This window comes from Protopterus annectens, chromosome 13.part0 (genome assembly GCF_019279795.1).
Source record: "Protopterus annectens isolate FY-2018-M chromosome 13.part0, PAN1.0, whole genome shotgun sequence".
Lineage (NCBI taxonomy): Eukaryota > Metazoa > Chordata > Ceratodontiformes > Protopteridae > Protopterus > Protopterus annectens.
The window spans coordinates 748,257,172-748,281,251 of record NC_056747.1 but is presented as its reverse complement, the minus strand read 5'-3'; the positions used below and the strand labels follow the sequence as shown (position 1 = coordinate 748,281,251).

General features: G+C 40.0%; 1 protein-coding gene across 1 annotated transcript in view; it reads right to left on the bottom strand.

Moving 5' to 3' along the window:
• The window catches only part of PIPOX (pipecolic acid and sarcosine oxidase), a 443,801-nt gene that overhangs the window by 375,851 nt on the left and 43,870 nt on the right, over positions 1-24,080 (bottom strand). The window lies entirely within an intron of this gene.

Below are 24,080 nucleotides of genomic sequence, written 5' to 3'. Positions count from 1 at the left end.
GCTTAGACAGGAACATCGCAAACAGCATAGTGAAATGTAATACAGTGCTTAGCAAATATGACACAATCTGCATGTCATACTGAAAAAATTATGATAATTGAAACCAAACAAGTAAAATCAACATGAGAAATATGACAGCATGTTAGATATACTCTGCATATGATGTTACATTAATTACATACATAATAAAATGAAAAATTAATATAATAATGAGAGCAACTTGATAAATAAGGCTGCAGGCAGTATAATGCAAAAACATGGAATGAAAAAGAATGTGTTAAAAAGACAGCAGGTTTGACAAATTGTGTGTATGCAGTTACAGTAACCTGATGAATGAGGCAGCCATTAGAAGCTATGCATACAGAACAGTGGAAAAATGTATGACAAATACCCAATTAGTGCTGCTAGGAACAAGTAAAGGTGAAGTTGTAATAAGTGTGCATGGCATTTGGAGCATTTTGAAATGGATGATGTCAGTAGCTGGCTGGTGAAGGATGATGTATATAGTTGGTTGTCCTGCAATAACATATTTTTGTTGACAAGAGACCAGGAATGATTTCTCTTTGTTGACGGGTGACCAGGGATGATGGATTTCTGTAGTTGGGTGATCAAGGATGATATCCTTCTGCTGTTGGGTAACCAGGGATGATGGATTTCTGTTGTTGAGTGACCATTAATTATAAATTCAAGCTGTTTGTTGACTAGGGATGATAAATCTCTGGTGTTGGGTGACCAAGGATGATGTATTTCTCCTGCTGGGTGACCAGAGATGATGGATTTCTGTATTTGGTTCGTGAAGGCTGATTAACTCAGGTTATATCCCTGAGTGCTTTGGAGTGTGAGGTTACCATGCAGTTAGTGTTTGGAGTAAAAGAGATACAGTACTGATATCAGGCTAATCAGGCAATGACCATTGTTATGTTCATCTCCCCACGGCTGACTGGTTTTCTCTGGTAAGGATTAATGGAGTAGGACTTAAGTCACTATTGTACCAAGTCCACTGAGGCAGTTTCAACTTGTGACATATCACAGTGGTTTGGAAACAGGTCTCCTCAAGTTTGTTTCATACAGTAGTGAGTGGAGTGGGAAAGGCTTGCTCCTCAATTCATGTAGTCCACATTAAGGGTAAGCAGACACTTGAGGTGAACATTGCTTCAAGTGGCTCAGGGGTAGTTTGCTTAAGTTGGGTCTGGAGAAAGGATGCAACAAAAGAAATAAAAAATGGCCACAGCACAAATGCTCAATAACAACGTTATAAATTAAATTTAACTCTAACAGAAAAAAATCTGTATATGGAAAATATGTTGTACAAATGTGAAAATGAATGTTATTATATCTTGATTAGATATGAACTGTGTTTCTGTAGGGTTAAAATGGTTTATTGATTAATTGTTGGATGATGGAGGTGTTTGATTTCATTGTTTAATGGGCCTACTGGGTTTTGTATAAATGTTGCCAGTTTGTGGGGGTAAATTATTCCTAGAAGGCGAACTGCCGAGGTACCAGAATTCTGTAATAAAGTGGTTTTGTTGGGCATTTGTGCTGTGGCCATTTTTTATTTCTTTTGTTAGTATTCTTTGTTTTTTTTTTCTTTCTGTTTATTATGTCTCTGGAGAAAGAATGGCCTGCTGTGACATGAGACATTTAAAGGTTAAGGGTTAGAGGACTGGCAGAAGGTAAAGATTAGAAGGCACCAGGTCATTTCAAGAAAACTTAGAACTTTTTTACCAAACTACTGCAGAAATAATTGTGTAGAAAACAGACACCACACGCACACACAAGCACACACACACACACACACACACACACACACACACACACACACACACACACACACACACACACACACACACACACACACACACAAGTGATGAAAAGAATGACAGTTTATATTGTAAACATATCTGCACAAAAAATGCAGTGATATTTCTTGACATACTGTTACTACCCCAATCTGCCCTTGCCTTTATTCAAACACCGTGATGTTAAGACAGGCAATGTCAATTTCAACGAAACAATTCTGAATAAAGGAGGAATGTGAAGTAAATGCAAGAGACTTGCATTCAATGGATGTTTTATTTTCTCTATGGCAAGATCATTTTTTTGTTGTTGATTTTGAGATACAATGGCTGGGAGTCAGAAACCTTGGCTTCATTGCTGTATAGAATTTTGAGTGATAAATAGCCACATGTAGAGCTGTCCACTGTACATACTAATGGATGTGTAAGCAGATGCAAATGATCAGCAGTGTGTTAAAATGAGGAGTGATGTGCATGTAAATGAGTTAAACATTAATGAGGAATGATTTAGAAATCTATAAAAAAATGCACAAATGCACTCTAACACTAGTGGTGTTGACTGCAAAGACATCCTCATGTTCATGCTGGAAGTGTGGAGAAATGTTATGGGTCATCACTGCCACAGTCAATGTGTGTATAGAACAAGTTATTATTGCTTCTACAAGCCATGGTGTGTGATTTGTTGCCCTTGGAGGCACAAAACCATCAGAACACACTATTTGTCATGGACTCCATGACACCATCATTCTGGACTGGTACTGTGTGGAAAAAGACACCACACAGGACCTGGTAGACATGTATCTGCCTCCTCTGCAGGCCTTGGGAATTGAGGATTACCTATCCTAGTGGATATCAAGGTAACCGTGCTTTTACATAAACTAGCTACAGGGACCTTTTAGTGACCAACTGGACCACAGTAGATGTTTTCCAAGCATTTACCTCAAAAATACTCCATGAATTTCTCTATGCAATGCTGCAGCATGTGGGATAGCATATGTGATTCCCACATACCACAGAGGAGAAAGCCAACACCATGTGGGATTTCTATGATATATCCCATTTCTCTGAGGTGCTAACGGTCATAAACTGCAACCATATTGAAATAAAGGCCCCACCTGGAGACCCTTGAAGAAGTTATGTGGAACATAATTGTCAGGCATTCTGTAACGCACAAGGCATCATGTACAATGTGTCTGAAGGCCACCCAGGCAGTTATCACAGCTCAGATACATGACCTCTACTAATGGTTTGTGAAGAGTGACTTCCCCCCATGGGCAACTTATTGGTGTTGGAGGATATGATCTGGAGCCCTGGTCGATGACATCCATCAATCCCTTCATAAATCTATAGAATGAGACTGACCAGGGATACAACTCTGACCTATCACAAATAAGAGTAATTGAAGAGTGTGATTTAGGCTGGGGAAGTCTTGCCTCTGCTGCCTGGATATATCGGGTGGTACCATGCAGTATGACCCTGGTCCATACGCTAAAAACCTTTCAATGTGTGCAGAGCTACACAGTATCTATATTAGGGGCTAGTTTTAGCAATGGGCACAATTGCAGTAAGAACATCTCCCAGTACACTAGGCAGAGGAGGTGAGGTGGATGAGGAATTAGTGAAGGCGCCCACAGCAGGGGATGATCATGCTAGATGGAAGCAGGCGCAGTATGCCATGGCACTGACAAAGAGGCCTGGACAAAGCTTTGGCCCACAGTACAGCATATACATTTTAGTAAAAATGATGTATGCAAACCCAACAACAGACTGTATTTTCCCATGCATAGTCTGCCCAACCTTGGTAATAGAGCACAAAGGGCAGTGCACAAGTATCAACATCTACACAGGTAGGGATGGGCACGGGTCTGCAATGTCTTTCTCAGGGAAATGTGTGACTGCTGTATTAACTGGAAAGGTACAACTGCACTGTGGATGTGAGGGGTGTTGGTGGGGAGTATTGCAAAAGGCTTTTTGATGGATCACTGGGTGCTGCAGTGGTGTGTGTATATACTGGGGCACAGCCTCAGCAGTAGTTGCTGCACTGCAACTAGATCTACTGGACAGATCCAGCATATGCATGATAGATGGTTGGGCTTCCTGTGAGAGTCCCCACCTATGAAGCTGCCAATACCAGGTGCTGCATGGGTAGTACTGTGTAGAGGCATAGCTGGCTCAACCAGTGCCCTGTGCCAGTCCCTGAACTAGTTTCCCACCCCCTTGTTCAAACAGAATAAAGCTAAAGGCAGTCTGAAGCACAAGCCCCCTCCCAGACACACACACCCTTCCTGAAAGAGCTAAAAAAGGCAGCTCCAATAGATTGCTCACAGCAGCCTGAAGCACACACACCCTGCCTGCCACAGCTCTTTACTGGAACAGAAAAATAAGAAAAAGAAGTTTGCAGGAACAGCTCTTCAGCACTGTGCCCTCTAACACCTTGTGCCCAGAGAAAATGACCCCTTCACCCCACTACATATGTTGGTTCATACCCATTGAGACAGCTAGTTCAGGGGTAGGGCAGTACCAGTGCCTCTGATGTGCACCAGTAAGTACCCCAGGTGTATACTTGCTGCTCTATGGGGCTATTGGCATACGATGATGATTGTCGGCATGTAATTTTTATCACGATGTCCGATTATTAGAGTCTATAATAACTTGAATTCCTTAAATTGTGTGTGTCTGTTGGGTACCAGTAAGCATAACATTGTGTCCATGGTCTGTATTGGGGGTGCAGTGGGCACACTTTCTTTGTCCATCACTACCACACACACACACACACACACACACACACACACACACACACACACACACACACACACACACACACACACACACACACACACACACGCACACACACACGCACACACGCAGACACGCACACACGCAAACACGCACACACGCACACACGCACACACACACACACACACACACACGCACACACAAACGCCAGTTGATCAATGCCATTATCATAAGAGGTAGATGATCTTTCAACATCAGACGGTTTATGTTCCACAGTGCTGGTGCTGAATAGACCTTCATTGGTATTATTCTGGGCGAACACTGCAAAGCACAAAACCCACCTTAATTATAATGCACCACCTCTAATATGCTCCCATTGCAGAATAAATACTACAGTGCCTAGCAACAGTGCAGACATGTATCTTACCTCATACAGGTACCCTTGATGGTTGTACTCTTGATGTTCCTATATTACTCAGAACACACAGTGTTACTATGATATGCATTGAGTAATCACCCAATGAACAGTAATCATATGTTAAAACAGGAATAGCAATATACACCTGGGGTATTTTTGTTGGATAGTCTAGGGGCATGCTACATCTCAGTTCTGATGTCCAGCACCACACTATGGGATTGTGAGAAGTATGGTCTTTAGAAATTCCTCCCTCTCCATAATAGGTGGCTCAACCAATGGATCCCCTTGCATCACCATAGCTTCCTGTGAAAGGCAGATAGGCCATTTTTCAGCATAATGGGTAATGTCAGTGGCCCTATTCCACATTTTTTCTTAAGTGCAGTTTTGGCCACCAACAGCATTGATGTCTGCAACAAGATCCTGACATGTATAGTCTTGGTAGGGCCAGTTGGTAGCATCCTGCCTGAGGAGCTGTCAGCTGCAGAGATGGAGGGCCTACAGTATCATCTGATTTTTCACATCAGAGACCAAGATGCTAAATGGATAGAAAGAAAAAATAAGAAGTTTAAAGGTACAGCATATGAAATGGGATGAAGTAACAGCCAGAGAGATTGAAACAAAGTTAAGAAAAGCCTCTAACTGGAAAAACCCAGGTCCAGACACAGTACCTAACTTCTGGTTAAAAGTATTAACATCTTTGCATGTAGATTTAGCCATGAGTAAGAACTATTTATATGTGCACCCTGAACAGACACCAAACTGGCTAACAACAGGAAAAAACAATGTTCCTACTTAAGAGTGAACCTGCAAGTTATCCTAAAAATTATAGACCAATAACTTACCTTTTGATGATGTATAAACTATACACAGGAATTGATGCTGACAGAGTTTATGGTCATTTAGAAGAAAATTCAATTATGGCAGTAGAAAAAAGGGCAATAAAAGAAAGTCATATGGAACAAAGGATCGTTTGTTGTTAAAGTCATAGTGGAGAACTGTAAAAAGGGGAAGAATCTAAGTATGGAATGGATTGACTACAAAAAAGCGTTTGATAGTATCTCACATTTATGGATAAAAGAGTGCTTAAAAATATATAAGAAGTGGGAGACTACTTTGCAATTAAGCCATGATAAAGGACAAATTATTATCCCAGGGATAAAAATTCAAAGGGGGATATTCCAGGGTGACTCTTTATCAGTGCTGTTCTTTTGTCTCATAGAAAACAACAAAGTGTAAAGACTTCTCATCTTCTCTTTGTCAATGATTAAAAACTATATAGTTCATTTGAAAGCACAACTGCAAGCTGTCAAAATGTTTTCAGATGATATAAGAATGTCATTTGGTCTTGATAAATGTGCAAAAGCAACCTTTAAAGCAGGAAAACTGCAGCACCAAGAAAACATCGGTTTGGGACAAGAATCTGATATAAAAGAAGTTAAGAAAGAGGGAATGTATAAATATTTGGGAATTGATGAAGAATCAACAATAAAGCATGAACGCAAATGAAACTTAGTAAGGAATACTTTAGAAGACTTAAATTAATCCTGAAAACAGCATTGACATCTAGGAATAAAATTCAAGCTATAAACCAATTTGTTCTTCCTTTCATAACTTACAGTTTTGGAGTGATTGATTGGCCACAAAACATGTTGGATAGATTAAACAGGAAAACAAGAAGGATGCTTCATGCTCATCAAATGATTTATAAAAATCAGTGCATGCCAATATTATATATTCCCCGTTCTGAAGGAGGGATGGGCATCCTTGAAACTGATTACATGTATAGATCTGCAATTGTGGGACTGCACATATATCTGTTGACCTCACAAAAACTGAATATAGTGAATGTTTTGTAATATGAAGAGGAAAATAAATCTAAGATGACTTCTCTGCTTAGTCTTAGAATCATATCGGCATCAAGCAGGAATGGAAATCAAACCAGAAGTAGATAAAAATCGGGCAGCAACTGAATATGCCAAAAAACAAAAGAATATAAGGTGAAGGACCAGACGAGAAGGCAAGAAATGTGGAAAATGCATATAGTTGCAAGTGTGGAAAACGTCTGGAAGGACCTCATGTTGATCAGGATCGAATGCAGGAATGGTTAAGGAGAGGTGAATTCAAACCAAGAGATTTTAACCAGATTGTTTAATGAAATCTTGGAAAGTCAGAAGATGCCTGAGGAACTGAGAAAAAGTGTTTTGGTACATATTTTTAAGAATAAGGGTGATGTGCAGAGCTGTAGTAACTACAGAAGGATAAATCTGATCAGTCATAGCTTGAAGTTATGGGAAGAGTGGTGGAAGATAGGTTAAGAGGGGAGGTGATGATTAGTGATCAGTGGTATGGTTTCATGCCAGGAAGGAGCACTACAGATGCAATGTTTGCTCTGAGAGTGTTGATGGAGAAATATAGAGAAGGTCAGAAGGCATTGCATTGTGTCTTTGTGGACTTGAAGAAAGCATATCATAGGGTGCCTAGAGAGGAGTTGTGGTATTGTATGAGGACGTCAGGAGTGGCAGAGAAGTATGTAAGAGTGGTACAGGACATGTACGAGGGTAGTGTGGCAGTGGTGAAGTCTGCAGTGGGAGTGACAGATGCGTTTAAGGTGGAGGTGGGATTACATCAAGGATCAGATCTGACCCCTTTCTTATTTGCAGTGGTGATGGACAGGTTGACAAACAAGATCAGACAGGAGGCCCCATGGACTATGATGTTTGCAGATAACATTGTGATTTTATTGAGAGTAGGGACCAGGTTGAGGAGACCCTGGAGAGGTGAAGATATGCTCTAGAGAGAAGAGGAATGAAGGTCAGCAGGACTAAGGCAGAATATATGTGTGTGAATGAGAAGGAGGATAGAGGAATGGTGAGGATGCAGGGAGTAGAGTTGGCGAAGGTGGATGAGTTTATGTAGTTGGGATCAACAGTTCAGAGTAACGGTGAGTGTGGAAGAGAGGTAAAGAAGAGATTACAGACAGGGTGGAATGGGTGGAGAAGAGTGTCAGAATGATTTGTGACAGACTGGTACCAGTAAGAGTTAAAGGGAAGGTCTACAAGAGGGTAGTGAGATCAGCTATGTTGTATGGGTTGGAGACGGTGGCATTGACAAAAAGGCAGGAGTCAGAGCTGGATGTGGCAGAGTTAAAGATGTTAAGATTTGCACTGGGTATGACAAGGATGGACAGGATTAGGAATCAGTATATTAGAGGGTCAGCTTAGGTTGGACGGTTTGGAGACAAAGTCAGAGAAGTGACATTGCGTTGGTTTGGACATGTGCTGAGGAGGGATAATGGGTATATTGGGAAAAGGATGCTAAGGATGAAGCTGCCAGATAAGAGGAAAAGAGGAAGGCCTAAGATAAGGTTTATGGATGTGGTGAGAGAGGACATGCATGTGGTTGGTGTGACAGAGCAATATGCAGAGGACAGGAAGAAATGGAAACAGCTGATCCGCTGTGGCGACCCCTAATGGGACCAGCCGAAAGAGAAGAAGATGAATGGTTAATATTGGTGGCCCAAGACAGTGGGCTACGTACACATTGGTTTACAAAGTCCATTGAACATGTGGGAGAATCAGACAGATGTAGGTTTTGTAAAACAGAACTGGAAACAGCTGCACAACTTGTTGCTGGTTGTGATGTACTAATGGCAAAAGGACTATATACTGAAAGGCATAATAATGTGGCAAGACTTTTGCACTGGGGATTGTGCAAACATTATGGTATTGAAGTGGCTGAAAAACACTGAAAGCATGAGCCACAAGACATCACAGAAAATAATGATGTCTACATCACATGGGATCACCCATTACCAACAGTTCAAAAGATAGAGGCTAAAAAAACAGATATAGTGGTTCATGAAAAGAAGACAAAAGTAGCATTAATCATTGAAATTGCCACACCCAGTGACTGCAGTGTCTTGGGTATAGAGAGACACAAAGTCATAAAATATTAGGATTTGCAGGCAGGAAATTAGAGCAATGTGGAAGAAAGATACCCAGGCAGTTCCAATAGTAGTAGGAGCAATGGGTCTTATAAAAAATAATCTACATTCATATTTAGATATGTTACCAATTCATGTAACCCCGTATAAATTACAGAAGGAGTCATTACTGGGCACATTGGGGGTGCTGCGAAGAGCATTTCTGGTTGACATCAAAGATTGAAACAATACTAATTTCATGAACTTTAATTGTACTTTGACTTAGGAATGGGGTTTATTCCTGTCATGGTATTAGAAACCCAAAAGACTTGGAGAAATTAAAAAAGAGAAAGACCAAGAAACCTTGGGCTGTTTGGAAAAAGAAGCACCTGAGGAAGTGCAAAAATATAAAGAACAAAATCTAGAGATTTTTGAAAGGTATCAAAAAAGAAATATGGACATGGGAAAAAAAGAGACATTTGATATGGTGCAATATTTATGCAAAGAAGAAAGCCAAATTAATCAAGACAAAAGCTGTAGCCCCAAAGATATTTGAAGAGAATACAGCCAAAGTCATCCAGTAAGATCACAAAGGGAATGTAGAACAGAAGATTAGAAAAGTAGAAGTTAAAAAATGGAAGATGAAGTTATGGAATACCTGTGAAGCGAAGGATTTAGTATAGAAAGGCTAACACAGGTTTTATCACAGCATGATGGAACAATGAGTCCCCCAAGTAGAGAGAAACAGGAGGAGCCTGGATTTGCCTGAATTTCCTTGTGTTATGACTGTGCTTCTCAAACATTTTGGAAATATAGAGTATATTTTAGTGCATTTATTAAAACTGTATTTGCCTTAATATTGCTACAACTCAAGTGCTCTAGGTTGCACTGCATCTGAATTGTTTTAGTGTGTTTTAGCTGCTTTTCTGTATATATAGACTTTTCTGTATATATAGACTAGCTACTTATTCTACTTTATCACTGCCTCTTAAATCGTTTTTCAGTTGTGCACTTGCCTTGCTTCATTCAAAAAGTTTTAAATTGCAAATTTTCATCATCATCATCATCTTCTTCTTCTTCTTTCGGCTGCTCCCGTTAGGGGTTGCCACAGCGGATCATCTGTTTCCATTTCTTCCTGTCCTCTGCATCTTGCTCTGTCACACCAACCACGTGCATGCCCGCTCTCACCACATCCATAAACCTTATCTTAGGCCTTCCTCTTTTCCTGTTACCTGGTAGCTTCATCCATAGCATCTTTTTCCCAATATACTCAGCATCCCTCCTCAGCACATGTCCAAACCAATGCAATCTCACCTCTCTGGCTTTGTCTCCAAACCTTCCAACCTGGGCTGACCCTTTAATATACTTATTCCTAATCCTGTCCACCCTCGTCACACCCAGTGCAAATCTTAACATCTTTAACTCTGCAACATCCAGCTCTAACTCCTGCCTTTTTGTCAATGCTACTGTCTCCAACCCATATAACATAGCTGGTCTCACTACCCTCTTGTAGACCTTCCCTTTCACTCTTACTGGTACTTGTCTGTCACAAATCACTCCTGACACTCTTCTCCATCCATTCCATCCTGCCTGTACTCTCTTCTTCACCTCTCTTCCACACTCACCATTACTCTGAACTATTGATCCCAAGTACTTAACCTCATCCACCTTCGTCATCTCTACTCCTTGCATCCTCACCATTCCTCCACACACATGTATTCTGTCTTAGTCCTGCTGACCTTCATTCCTCTTCTCTCTAGAGCATATCTCCATCTCTCCAGGGTCTCCTCCACCTGTTTCCTACTCTCACTACAGATCACAATGTCATCTGCAAACATCATAGTCCACGGGGACTCCTGTCTGATCTCATCTGTCAACCTGTCCATCACCCTTGCAAATAAGAAAGGGCTCAGAGCTGATCCTTGATGTAATCCCACCTCCACCTTAAACGCATCCGTCACTCCCACTGCAGACCTCACTGCTGTCACACTACCCTCGTACATATCCAGTACCACTCTTACATACTTCTCTGACACTCCCGACTTCCTCATACAATACCACAACTCCTCTCTAGGCACCCTGTCATATGCTTTCTCTAAGTCTACAAAAACATATTTTGCAGAGTTTTAATTGCATTTACTGTTTAGGGCTACACACTCAAGTGTGTTAGCCTTTTCTGTGTTTATTTACTGTATTATTACATTGTTTAGCCTGTTTTAACCAAAAAAAAAAAACACAAAAAAAACACAAAAAGTAATATCTTGTTTACTCGTTTCCTGACTTTCCTAGCTAGTATACTCCAGCTCCCAGGCTTTCAGGACTTTATTTTCTGTGTTCAGAGCTATTCAGACCTTGCTGTGGTAGAGGGAAGTCCTACTGCTTACCAGTGGGAGCGGTGAGCATTGTACTGCCTAACACTAGAGGAGTAGTTTCCAGCTCTGAAATTGTAATTTTTATTAGCCATTTTTGGCTGATTTCTATCCCTTTCAACTTTCTGGCTTAAAAACACGTGTGTTTGTGCATTTTTCATATCATGCTGCACTGCGGGGCTATGGTTAAACAATTCCAGGTGCCAGAAAGTCTCCCCTTCAAATTTTCCCATAGAACTAGCTGGTTTCTCAGTAGTAGCACTAAAATCTGAACCCCCATGACTAGCACTTGCTCTAGAACCTGCTGGAAAGCATTAGGAAGCCTTAAACTGATACAAGCATTCAAATCTCCTTGTTAATAAGGAGAAATTAATTGTAGGAACTAAACAACCTATAATTACAAAGTACCTTGCAAAGGTAAGGGAAAACAGCTCTTGTACTTTACAAAAAAACACCTAAACAGGCATGTCCAAGGGTCAGCTTCCAGTGATTTCTCCTGTCCATCTCATGAATCTGGGCATACTGGGGCAATGCTCCAACTGCCTCATGTACACAGACAACCTTCTCCTCCTACCACCCAACACTACAGCCTGTGAGGGATGCACTTACATAGCCAAACTGGAAGCAAAGCTCTCTCCAGCCAAGATTCTGCTAGACAGTCAAGAGGAGAGGGTTAACACCTGCACTACACCTCAAGCAACACATAGCCCTTCAAAACCCACACTAAACCCACATATGTGAAGGCCCTTAACATTAACCTGCCCAAGCAACAAGGACCTCTGAAGATGAAATGCAAACAAACATCAGTCACAACCAAAGTGACACATAGCTCACAACACCAGTGTGCCACCCAACAACAGCCCCTAAGGCAAGACAACATACCCAACACTTTAGTCCTAGGTGAGACTATAGTCAGGCACACTGATGTCCCACTCACCAGGCTGAGCAAGGAGAAAATTACAGTCAGCTGCCTGTTGGATGCCAGGATCTGCCACATAACGCATGCACAAAAGTCACTCCACAAGTACAAATACGACTCTGTCATTGTCCATGTTGGAGTGGATGACTTGAGATGTACCTCCCTGGACTACATGAAAAGAGACATGGAAGAGCTCTTGGATCATGTGGCCCAGGCAGGTATGACCCTAGCCCTGAGTAGCATTCTGCCTTCGCCCAGAATAATACCACAGTATAATGACAAAATGACTGACTTCAGCAATTGGCTAAGCTTCTGGAGTCATTTAAAGGGGATCCAGTATCTGTCTGCCTGGGACGACATGATCGACAAACCATGATGCTTTGCCAGAGATGGTCTGCACCTGTCACCCCTGGGATTCAGCTTCCTGGCTAAAGCTCTTGCCACCCCTATAGTGCCTTTTTTTAGACAAGGTTCAAAGGACAAAACCACCATCGTAACAGATACAAGTATGCAAAATCTGAAGGTAATGCTACTCAATGCTAGAAGTCTAAACCTCAAAATGCACTCTCTCGAGGCACTCCTAAAAATGGAGAACATTGATATCTGTACAGTAACTGAGACCTGGTTCAAGACTCTAGAGAGTACCCCTGCAATACACTTTTCGGTCACCAAACCAAGACCAAAATGCTAAAGGTGAAGGAGTGTCCATATTCACCAAGGATATTCACACCTCCAGTCTAGTTGCCCAACACAATGCATCTGAAATTCTCTGGGTGCAACTAGTACTAGGTAAGAGTGCAATCCAAACTATAACTTGCTACAGATCCCCCACCATGCCCCAGGATTCTCACTACACCTTTCTAAACATACTGGAAAATATTAAGATACATACAAACACCCTAATACTGGGTGATTTCAACTACCCTGCCATTAACTGGGAAAACTACTCAGGTACCAACACCTTTTCCCAACGGTTCTTGGAATTCATAAATTCCAACGCCCTAGATCAACTAATCCATTGTCCCACCAGAGGCTCCAATATCCTAGACCTGGTCATTACCAACATGGGAGATAGATGCTCCACACCAGTGGTCAACCCCTCATTGGTCAGGTCTGACCATAAGCAAATCACCCTTGACATCCACATCCCACCCTTACCCCCCAGTAAGGAAACCTCCATAAAAACTTCTCCAAAGCCAACTTCATGCTACTTAAGTCAGAAGTGACAAACTTCATGGCACCCATGCAGATGGGAGTTGAAAGTTTGACTGCTGAATCCTACACTAAGGCACTGTACAAGCACATCCACTTGTGCATGAATTGTGCCATCCCAAAAAGAACCAAGACGCTCTTCTCTAAAAAAAGGTACCCAATCTGGTGGTCCCCTGCCATAAACAAACTATACAACAGAAGGAAGAACCTGTTGCACAAAAGAGTAAAATCCCAGGATGCAAAAAAACTCCCTTACCAGCCTCAGTAAGAAGCTGAGATCCCTCATAAAATTCTCCAAAGCTAGTTACGAAAATAAAATTGCCAAAGATTCCAAAGACAACCACAAGGCATTCTATAGTTATGTCAAGAATCTAAATGGCAATGCTTAGATCTGCTCTGAGCTACAATAGAATGGCATTAAATATACTGATGCCAAGGATATTGCCAATATCCTGGCAGATCGATTTAGTGCCAACTTCACCCCCCCTCTCATCCCCTAAAGGGTCCATCTCAATACCAAAAGATTGCCAAATTCCAGTAATCATGGCCACACAGGTAGAAACCACACTCTCCAAAGCTAAGAATACAGCATCCATGGGACCAGATGACATCCCGGGCTGTGTACTACATGAACTCCAGAATGAACTGGCACCTCACCTAAGTGTCATGTTTAATCATAGCCTCACCTCAGGCTTCATGCTAAATGAGTGGCACACAACTACAGTTATCCCACTCCACAAGGGGGGAATCTACCTTGGATCCCGGGAACTACCGTCCCATCAGTCTGACAAGCCTGATCTGCAAGGGCATGGAATGCATTATCATGGAACTTATAAACAAAGACATTGGCAACCTTCAAACACTGGACCCCACCCAGTTTGGGTTCGGGAAGGGCCGATCTTGTCTCATGAACCTGATTGACTTCTTCAAATCAGTCTCCAGGGCTGTGAACGAGGGTAAGGCAGTCCACACAGCCTATCTGGACATCGCCAAGGTGTTCAGCACCATCCCCCTCTCTGGAATCATAGATAAACTTACTAAGCTGGGCATAAATCCCTACGTCACTCGATGGGTTGCCAACTGGCTTACTGACAGAACCCAGACTGTAAAAGTAGCTGACTCCAAATCCAGCTCCAGGCAAGTGACAAGTGGAGTACCTCAGGGTTCAGTCCTGGGACCGCTCTGGCTCTTGTTTCGCATCTACTTCTCTGAAGTACAGGCCAACACTAAGGGACTCTGACTAACAAAGTTTGCAGATGACTGCAAACTGGGAGCCATTATTGAATCCCCAAATGATGTGGATATTCTACAAAAGGGCCTTACAGTAACAGATGCTTTGTGCCAGAGCCATGGGCTCAAGCTTAATGCCAAGAAATGTATAGTTATACCCTTTGGGAAAAACGATGTACCCATGAATTACCACATAGGTGCCAGTACACTAAACACCGAAAGTGTGATGAGAGACTTAGGGACACAGGTGGACAGTGGTCTTACCTTCGATAACCACATTGCCACAACAGTCAGGAAATCCTTCTATGTGGCACACCTCATCACTAAGGGCTTTTCATCCAGAAAAAAAATGATGTCATTGTTCCACTGTACTCCTCCCTCATTAGACCCATTATAGAGTACAACAGCACATTTGGTATGTACCTCACAAGACATCTGCAACAGCTGGAAAAGCCGCAGAAATACCTCACAAAAAGAATCACAGCCCTAAAGCAGATGCCCTATGCTGACCATCTAAAAAAACTCCAGCTATACTCTGTGGCATATCGTTTACTCAGAGGCGATCTCTGCTTAACATACAAGGCCATGTCAAACCCTAAGCTGTTGGACATGCTCCACTTAAAGAAATCCTAATCTCTCAGAGCCACAAGCTCCAGGAATCTAAACCTTGTCATCACAATGAAGAAAACATGCTGCAGGGATAGGTTTCTGACCCAGAGACTCCCCATACTCTGGAATAGACTACCCATACATGTCAAGCAGAGCACCTCCTTGGCCTCTTCAAAAGGAACCTTGACGATTGGATGGGAGATAGAAATTCACCCCGGGGATCACATCAGTGCCCCTACTAGACAGGGGTCCAGGGAAGTAAATATTGTGGGCAGAAATATCCAGGGAATTGTTTGGCTAGGCTTGTATAGGCCCTAGGGCCATAGCCTAGTACCAACCTATGAACCTATGAACTTATAAGAAATATGGACATGGGAAAGAAAAAGCAATTTAATATGGTGCAATATTTATGCAGTGTAAAAAAAAACTAATCATTACAAAAAGAGCAGCACCAAAGATATTTGAAGAGAAATATAGGCAAAGGCATCCCGATATGAAAAATTTTACAATACAAAACATAAGAAAACAAAGAGGAAAAGAAGAAAAGAGAATTAGTAATGGAGAAGTTAAAGAAATAGAAACTGATTTTATGGATTACCTGTGAAGTAAGGGATTTAGTGTAAAGAATTAACTCTAATAACATCACAGCAGGATAGAGCAATGGATCCCAAATTAAGGAGAAGCCAGTGGAGAGGGAAACATCTGATCAGTTGCCATACAAAGATACTTTGCAGCCCTCTACAGGAAACCAGTTCAAATGTTTAGTCGGAGCTGCACAGCAAGGGAAGGGACAGGAAAATGTGGCAACCTCTGACATAGTCAGTGTTGTGGAGTGACAGGCCAGTGAATTTCCATATGAAACAGCAATGGATGATAAGATGAAACTGAAGAGAATGTGGCACAGGAAGATGATCTGGAACTTTCTGTAGAATGCCCGCAGGAAATGGAGAGCAAAGAGTGTGCCCTCAGTTTAGAAGAAAATTATCTAAAAGAAGAGTTGCTTGATTTAATAGAGGTGGGCAAATATATTAAGATCAATGAAGGAAATAGACTACAGAACATCAATAAAACCCTAAAAGTTAGAAGTTTGAAAAACCAAATGAAAATTGTAATTAGGACTGTTCATAGAGATTCATGTGATAGAACTAGGATATATTACCGTGCAGCTAAATTAAAAACAGATAGTGTTACCACAAAAACAAAGGACAGTAAGGGAAAGGAAGGGGAGAAATCAAATGCCATCATGGAAGTACTGAAAAGAGAAAACTATAAAACAATTAAAACAAGAAGTATCACTGTTAGAAGAGTATAGAAGAAGGAACAGATCAACAAAATACTCAAAGATAGATGTGATAAAAGCAATGCACAGTATCAGAACAGATCAGGATCTATCATGCACTATCACAAATAATGAACTAAAAATATCATTATGGGCAGAAAAACTTAGACTATATGCAGATAAATATAAAGGAAAAGTACAAAATAAGCAATTTATTGATGACCCAATAAAAGTTTTATAGAGAAATGGGAAACGAGGCAAAAGGAATTGAAACACCACTAAAAAAAGAACTGGATACATTTTGGAGAAATGTCTATGAAGATCCTACGGAACATAAAAAAAGATGCTGAATGGATAGAAGAAATAAAGGAAAAAATAAATTCAAATGTACAGGACATGAAACGGGATGAAGTAATGGCCAGAGAGATTGAAAAAGTTAGGAAAATCTCCTAATTGAAAAACCCCAGGCCCAGATGCAGTACCTAACTTCTGGCTAAAAGTATTAACATCTTTGCATAAAGATTTAGCCATGAGTAAGAACTATTTATATGCATGCCCCGAACAGAGACCAACATGATTAACAACAGGAAAAACAGTAGTCCTACTTAAGAGCAAACCTGCAAGATATCCTAAAACTAAAGACCAATAACTTGCATTCTGGCGACTTATAAACTATACACTGGAATTGATGCCGACAGAGTTTATAGTCACTTAGAAAAAACGCAATCATGGCAATAGAACAAAAGGATAACAAAAGTAATTCATATGGAACAAGGGATCATTTGTTGTTAAACAAAATCATAATGGAGTACTGTAAAAAGGGGAAGAATCTAAGTATGGCATGAATAAACTACAAAAAAGCATTTGACATTATTGGACATTCAGGGATAAAAGAGTCCTTAGAAATTTATAAGATGCACCCTGCATTGATCGATTACATTACAGTGACAATAAAACAGTGGCACACCATTTTGTAGTTAAGCCATGATACAAGACAAAGTATTATTCCAAGGATAAAAATTCAAAGGGAGATAGTCCAGGGTGACTCTTTGTCACCGCTGCTCTTTTTTCGTGCCCTTAACCCATGAAGCTGTTTACTTAACAGATTAGGTCATGGCTACACTTTGGCTCCCAGGAAATCAACAAAGTGTAAAGACTTCTCATCTTCTTTTTGAGGATGATTTAAAACTGTATAGTTCATTAGATGAGGAACTGAAAGCACAACTGTAAGTGGTCAAAACTTTTTCAGATGATATAAGAATGTCATTTAGTCTTGATAAATGTGCAAAAGCAACCTTTAAAGCAGGAAAGCTGCAGCACCAAGAAAACATCAGCCTGGGACAGGAATGTGGCATAAAAGAACTTGAGCAAGGGGGAGTGCATAAATATTTAGGAACTGATGAAGGATCAACAATAAAACATGAACAAATGCAAATAAAACTTAGGAATATTTTAAAAGATTAAAATTAATACTGAAAACAGCACTGACATCTAGGAACAAAGTTTAAGCTATAAACCAATTTTCTCAATGTATTAATGTACAGTTTTGGAGTGATTGGCCACAAAATGTGTTAGATCGGTTGGACAGGATTGATTACATGTATAGGTCTGCAATTGTAGGAGTGCATGCATATCTGTTGACCTCACAAGATCCAAATGTAGTGAAAATGTTAAAAACATGAGGAGAATAAATTTAAGATGACTTCCCTACTTAGTTTAGCAGAAGCATATCTATGTCAAGCAGGGATTACCATGAGAATGGAGAATAAAGGTTCCACGAAAATGGGAATGTTGAACATCAGTTGGCTGATTCCTGTAGTGCCGACTTCCAAATCTCTAAGTGTCCTGTACAGTGAATGCAACTGATATTTGCAAAAACGTGGTCAATGTAATGAATAGAGATTGCGGTACAGTGCAGATCGGGCAAATTAATCCTTTTCCACAATGTAGTGCGATCTCGGAGTTGGAATATAAAGTTTGCAGGGGTGTGAGGGGCACAGCCCTCCACAGGGGGGTGCAGGGGGGGGGCTTGAACCCTGCAAATACATGAGTTGCAGTGTTGTGCAGTACTGAACTGCGTCAGCTCATACTGCTGAAAAGCAGGAAGGTGAAGAAGGATGTAGAATAATACTGACTTCACATTAGTTGGTATGACATCCGAAATCCTAAGCTAATTAATATGCAAGACATTGCTCTTGTGGTTCAAACAAATGAACGCATTACATTCTGAATCTCAACATTTTCATGGTAAACCCTCAAGCAGGAATGGAAATAATAGGATCATAGGAAGTTATTAGGTTATTGGCCCTGAGGCCCTTATAAGCCTAGTCAAGAGTTTAGCCAATGTTTAGACAAGTCAGCACCCAATGTTCCTGTTCAGCAGGGACACAGGTGGAATCCCAGGGGTGTATTTTCTGTTTCCCATTCAGTTATCCAGGTTGGGCTTAAAAAGGGATAATGAGGTACTCTGCTTGACGTGGAGAGGGAGCCTATTCCATAAATGGGGGAGTCTCTAGGACAAAAATCTGTCTTGCCAACAAGTCCTATTGATATCACAGACCAGGTTGAGGTTGCCCATACTGGTTACTTGAGTGGAGCTTGACTTGCAGATATGCAGCAGTCCCATCAAGGTGGGGTCTGAGATCTCTTTGTATGCCAGACAGAGGTCACCTCTGAGGAGTCTGTATGAAACTGACTAGAGAGACAGGGCTTTTAGCCTATCTGTGTAGGGCAGATGTTTGAGGCCCTGCTTTCTCCTGGTGAGGAATCTCTGTGGTCTCTCCAGCTGCTGCATGTGCTTTGCAAGGTATATGCCAAAGAGAGCATTGTACTCAATAATTGGACTTATAAGGGAGGAATACAGGGATGTTATGACCTCAGTGTCCCTGGATGAGATACCCTTACGTATGAGGTGGGCCATGTAGAAAGCTTCCCATACAACAGAAGCAACATGGTGGTCAAAGGTCAGGTTGCTATCAACCTGGGTGCCCAAATCCCTCACTACTGATTGCGTGCTTAGAACACTGTTATTAATGTGATAATATGTGGGGATGTCACTCTCCCCAAAGGGAATGATGATGCATTTTTTGGCATTCAGCTTGAGGCCATGTTCCTGGCACCAGTCATTTGTTTGGGTGAGACTCTCCTGGAGGATGTCCACATCACTTGGAGAATGGATAACCGCACCCAATCTGCAGTCATCTGCAAACCTGGTCAGCCATAGTCCACTGGTTTTGGCCTGCACCTCAGAGAAGTATATCCCAAATAACAGAGGCCCCAAGACTTATCCCTGGGGTACAATGCTCATTATGGATCTACTGATTGAGGTGGCTTCCCCTATTTTCAATAGGTGGGTTATATCAGTGAGCCAGTTTGCTACCTATATGGTAACATATGGATTGATGCTTAGTTGAGAGAGTTTACCTGTTATGCCGGAGTGGGGAGTAGTATCAAAGGTTTTGGCCAGGTCAAGGTAGGTGGTGTGCATCGTCTTCCCCTCATCCATGGCTTTGGTGACTGTCTCAAAGAAGTCAACCAGATTTAACAGACACAACCTGAAGTAGATAAACAAACCAGAAACAAACCAGAAGTAGATAAAAATCAGGCAGCAATTGAATGTGTCAAAAAACAAAAGAAAGAATATAAGGTGAAGGATCAGATGAGAAGGCAAGAAATGTGGAAAATTCATAAATATAGTTGCAAGTATAGAAAACTCTTGGAACAACCTCATGTTGATCCAGACTGAATGCAGGAATGGTTAAGGAGATGTGAATTTAAACCAAAAGATGAAAGGTTAATATCAGTGGATCAAGATAGTGGACTACGTACACAGTGGTTTACAAAGTCCATTGAACATGTTTGAGAAACAGACAAATTTAGGTTTTGTAAAACAGAAATAGAAACAGTTGCACATCTTGTTGCTGGATGTGATATACTAATGGCATAAGGACTGTATACTGAAAGGCATAATAATGTGGCAAGACTGTTGCATTTGGGATTGTGCAAACTTTTTTAATATTGAAGTAGCTGAAAAACATTGTAAAAATAAGCCACAGAGCATTATAGAAAATGATGAAGTTTATGTCACATGGGATCATCCACTGCCAACACTTTAAAAAATAAATGTGAGAAAACCAGATATAGTAGTCCAGGAAAAGAAGACAAAAGTATCATAGATCATTTAAATCCCTACACCCAGTGACTACAATGTGTTACGTACATTGAGACACAAAGTCATATGCTATGTACAGAGAGACACAAAGTCATAAAATACTAGGATTTGCAGACAGAAATCAGGGCAGTGTGGAAGAAGGATACCCAGACAGTTCCAATAGTAGTAGGAGCAACGGGTCCTATAAAAAAGAATTTACAATCGCAATTAGATATGTTACAGATACATGTAACTCCATATTAATTGCAGAAGAAGTCATTACTGGGCACACTGTGGGTACTGCAAAGAGCACTTCTGGCTAATATCAAAGATTCAACTCCGTGTAAACAGACCTCAGTACTTTAATAAACAAAATTTGTTAAAACACAAACAACGATCTAGCGCTTTCATCTGCCGAATGCAGACTTCTTCAGAATTGCAAATATATTACTGGAATTGAAAATATTCCTACGGAAATTAAATTTGCAGGTTACTTGCAAACATCACAATACAGACAGCTTCCAAGGCATTGCACACTGTGAGTATACAGAAACATTGAAGAGAAGTAGTATTTATAACCCCCCACTACACCCTGTGATTGGGACTTTCGAGTGTATAGTTATGAATGATATTTATGATACATTTGAACCAACAAAAAGGTTGAACAAAATAAACAATTTAGATGAAAGAGAATTTATTTTATTTGAAAAATTAAGAAAGGAGAGAAACCTTAGATTTATGCAACCAGACAAGGGTGGGGGTATGGTCATTTTCAATCAGGAAGCATATAACAATGTTTTAACAGATATTTTGATGGACCAAACTACATATACCACTGTATCCATGAATGAAATACAAATAGCATATAGAAGAATAGATAGTTGGCTGGAAGAATATTTTATTGAAAATAGAATTGGAAGGGACACATACGATTTTTTGAAACAAACCCATCCCTACATACCAAAAATGTTCGCAATACCAAAGATACATAAGAACATTTTAAAACCACCCTTCCGCCCTATTGTTTCTGCAAAAAAATCAAAAACTCAGCCTTTGTCAGTGTTCATTGACCAGCAACTAAAAGATATTGTCAAAACACAGACACACTTGGTGCAAGATTCCTGGGATTTTTTAGGTAAAATAACTAATGAATTATGGTCAGAGACTGTCAGGATGGTAACCATTGACGTGAAAGAACTTTTTACATGTATTCCCAGAAGACAAGGGTTTGAATTTTTCGAAAATAGTGTTTATAAACACTCCAATTTAAACCTTGACAGGAAAAAATTATTGTTAGAATTGACTGAAATAGTCTTAGACAACAATTTTATTACATTTCAAGGGGAATACTATAAACAGATCACAGGTGTGGCCATGGGGGCAGCCTGTGCCCCCTTATACGCAAATCTGGTCCTTCTTGAATGGGAGGAAGAGTTCATTTTCAAGGGTCCTTATCAAAGAAATATAAAAATATATCTCCGCTTTTTGGATGATATTTTTATACTATGGGAAGAAGTCACCACAGGGGACTTAAAAGAATTTATGACATACATTAATCAAACTACCTCCTTCCTGTCCTTTACTTATGAAATTGAAAATAAGGGTATAAATTACCTTGATATAACCTTAAGTAAGGAGAGTGCTGGTTTTAAATCAAATATTTTTCGAAAAAACACATGGTGTAATAGTTATTTACATTTCAACAGCCAGCATCCTATACACCAAAAGAAAAGTATCATCAAAGGGCAGGCAGTTAGAATTGCTAGAATGACCTCCCAACACCAGGATTTACGAAAAGAATTTTTATTTTTATTGGAAAAATTCTTGGAAAGGGGTTATCCCAAACAGTTGGTTGTGGAGATTCTGGAACAAGTATACAAAGGATGGGGTACAAAATTCAAACCCCTTTTAGGCAACAAATTTACCCCCAATGAGAAAAGGGTTGATATTTGTGATGACTTTAGGGGAGCCTGTATGGTGGAATATAATGGATTTTCTGACCACTTCATAAACATTATTAAAAACAACTGGTCTATTTTTAAAACTAACAAAGAGATATACCAGACAGTTGGAGAAAAACCAAGATTTATATACAAGACAGCTACAAATCTTAAAAGATTTTTTGAAATGGAAAATATTAAACAGGAATCTAAGGAAGGCACCAAAAGATGTGGTAGTTGTCGGCAATGTAGGTATATCAATCCAAGTGTGGGATTCAAATTGGAAAATGGTTTAAAAAGTAGAATTGCCTTTTGCAAGGGCAACTGTAGGAGTAAAATGCTGGTGTATTTAGCTACCTGTTCCAAATGTTCTGCTTTCTACGTGGGGAAGACCGAGAGGTCCCTCAGAGAAAGAATTTACGAACACATGTATAACATCAGTAAGAGAAAGGAGACCAGTGCCTTATTCAAACATTCTATGGACTGTGCAGGATTCACGGATTTCAAGTTTGGGATTTTGGAACATGTTAAACCAGATCCAAGGGGAGGGGATACCAAAAATTACTTGCTACAGAAGGAGATTAGGTGGCAGCTGAGGTTAAGAGCAAATATGCCCCCTGGGCTTAATGAGTATACAAACATTAAGGCCATTTTAGTGGAAAAAGCCTCTAATGTATAAATAAACAAAAGATATGGTATTGTGGGTTTACACAATTAATAAATACATTTAGAGATTTTCTGAATGGGTTTAACACAATAAATGTTCAAAATACCCATAACCATATGTTTAGTCCTGGTTAACATCAAAGTGTTTTAAGATAGTTTTTTAATAAGTAAATATAATAGTATTTTTTAACAACAGTTTTTAATAAATGATATGTACACTTTTTTAGAACAAAATGTGCATTTTCACAAGTCAACAACATTATAACATTCACTCCAGTTTTTTAACTATTCAATTAATTAACTAATTATTTATGTATTTATGCAAATTTATATAATATAACATCATTTTATGTAATATATATTTTTTATTCATATACCATCAACTAAGCGACAAGCAGAATACTATATTCACACGGAAATTTAATCTACTGTATAACACAGGTATATGGTTCATTTATATACATTTTATTAATTTTATACAGCAAAATAAGCATTTTTTAATTAACATGTATAAAAATTAATGTCGATTGATATATGTAAAGCACTAAAGCACTTTTATGATTTTGATTCTGAACAGGAACATTTACCTAAGGGAAACTGTGGTGGATTGTTAAAATTGTATTCAACAAATGGAATATACAACAGAAATTAATGTATACAGCTTTAAATTTTAAACGAATCTGTGTAATAAGTTGATAGATTAATTGTTTTAAACAGTATAAAAATCATTGGCACCATATATTGTTTATTCTGAAGAAGTCTGCATTCGGCAGATGAAAGCGCTAGATCGTTGTTTGTGTTTTAACAAATTTTGTTTATTAAAGTACTGAG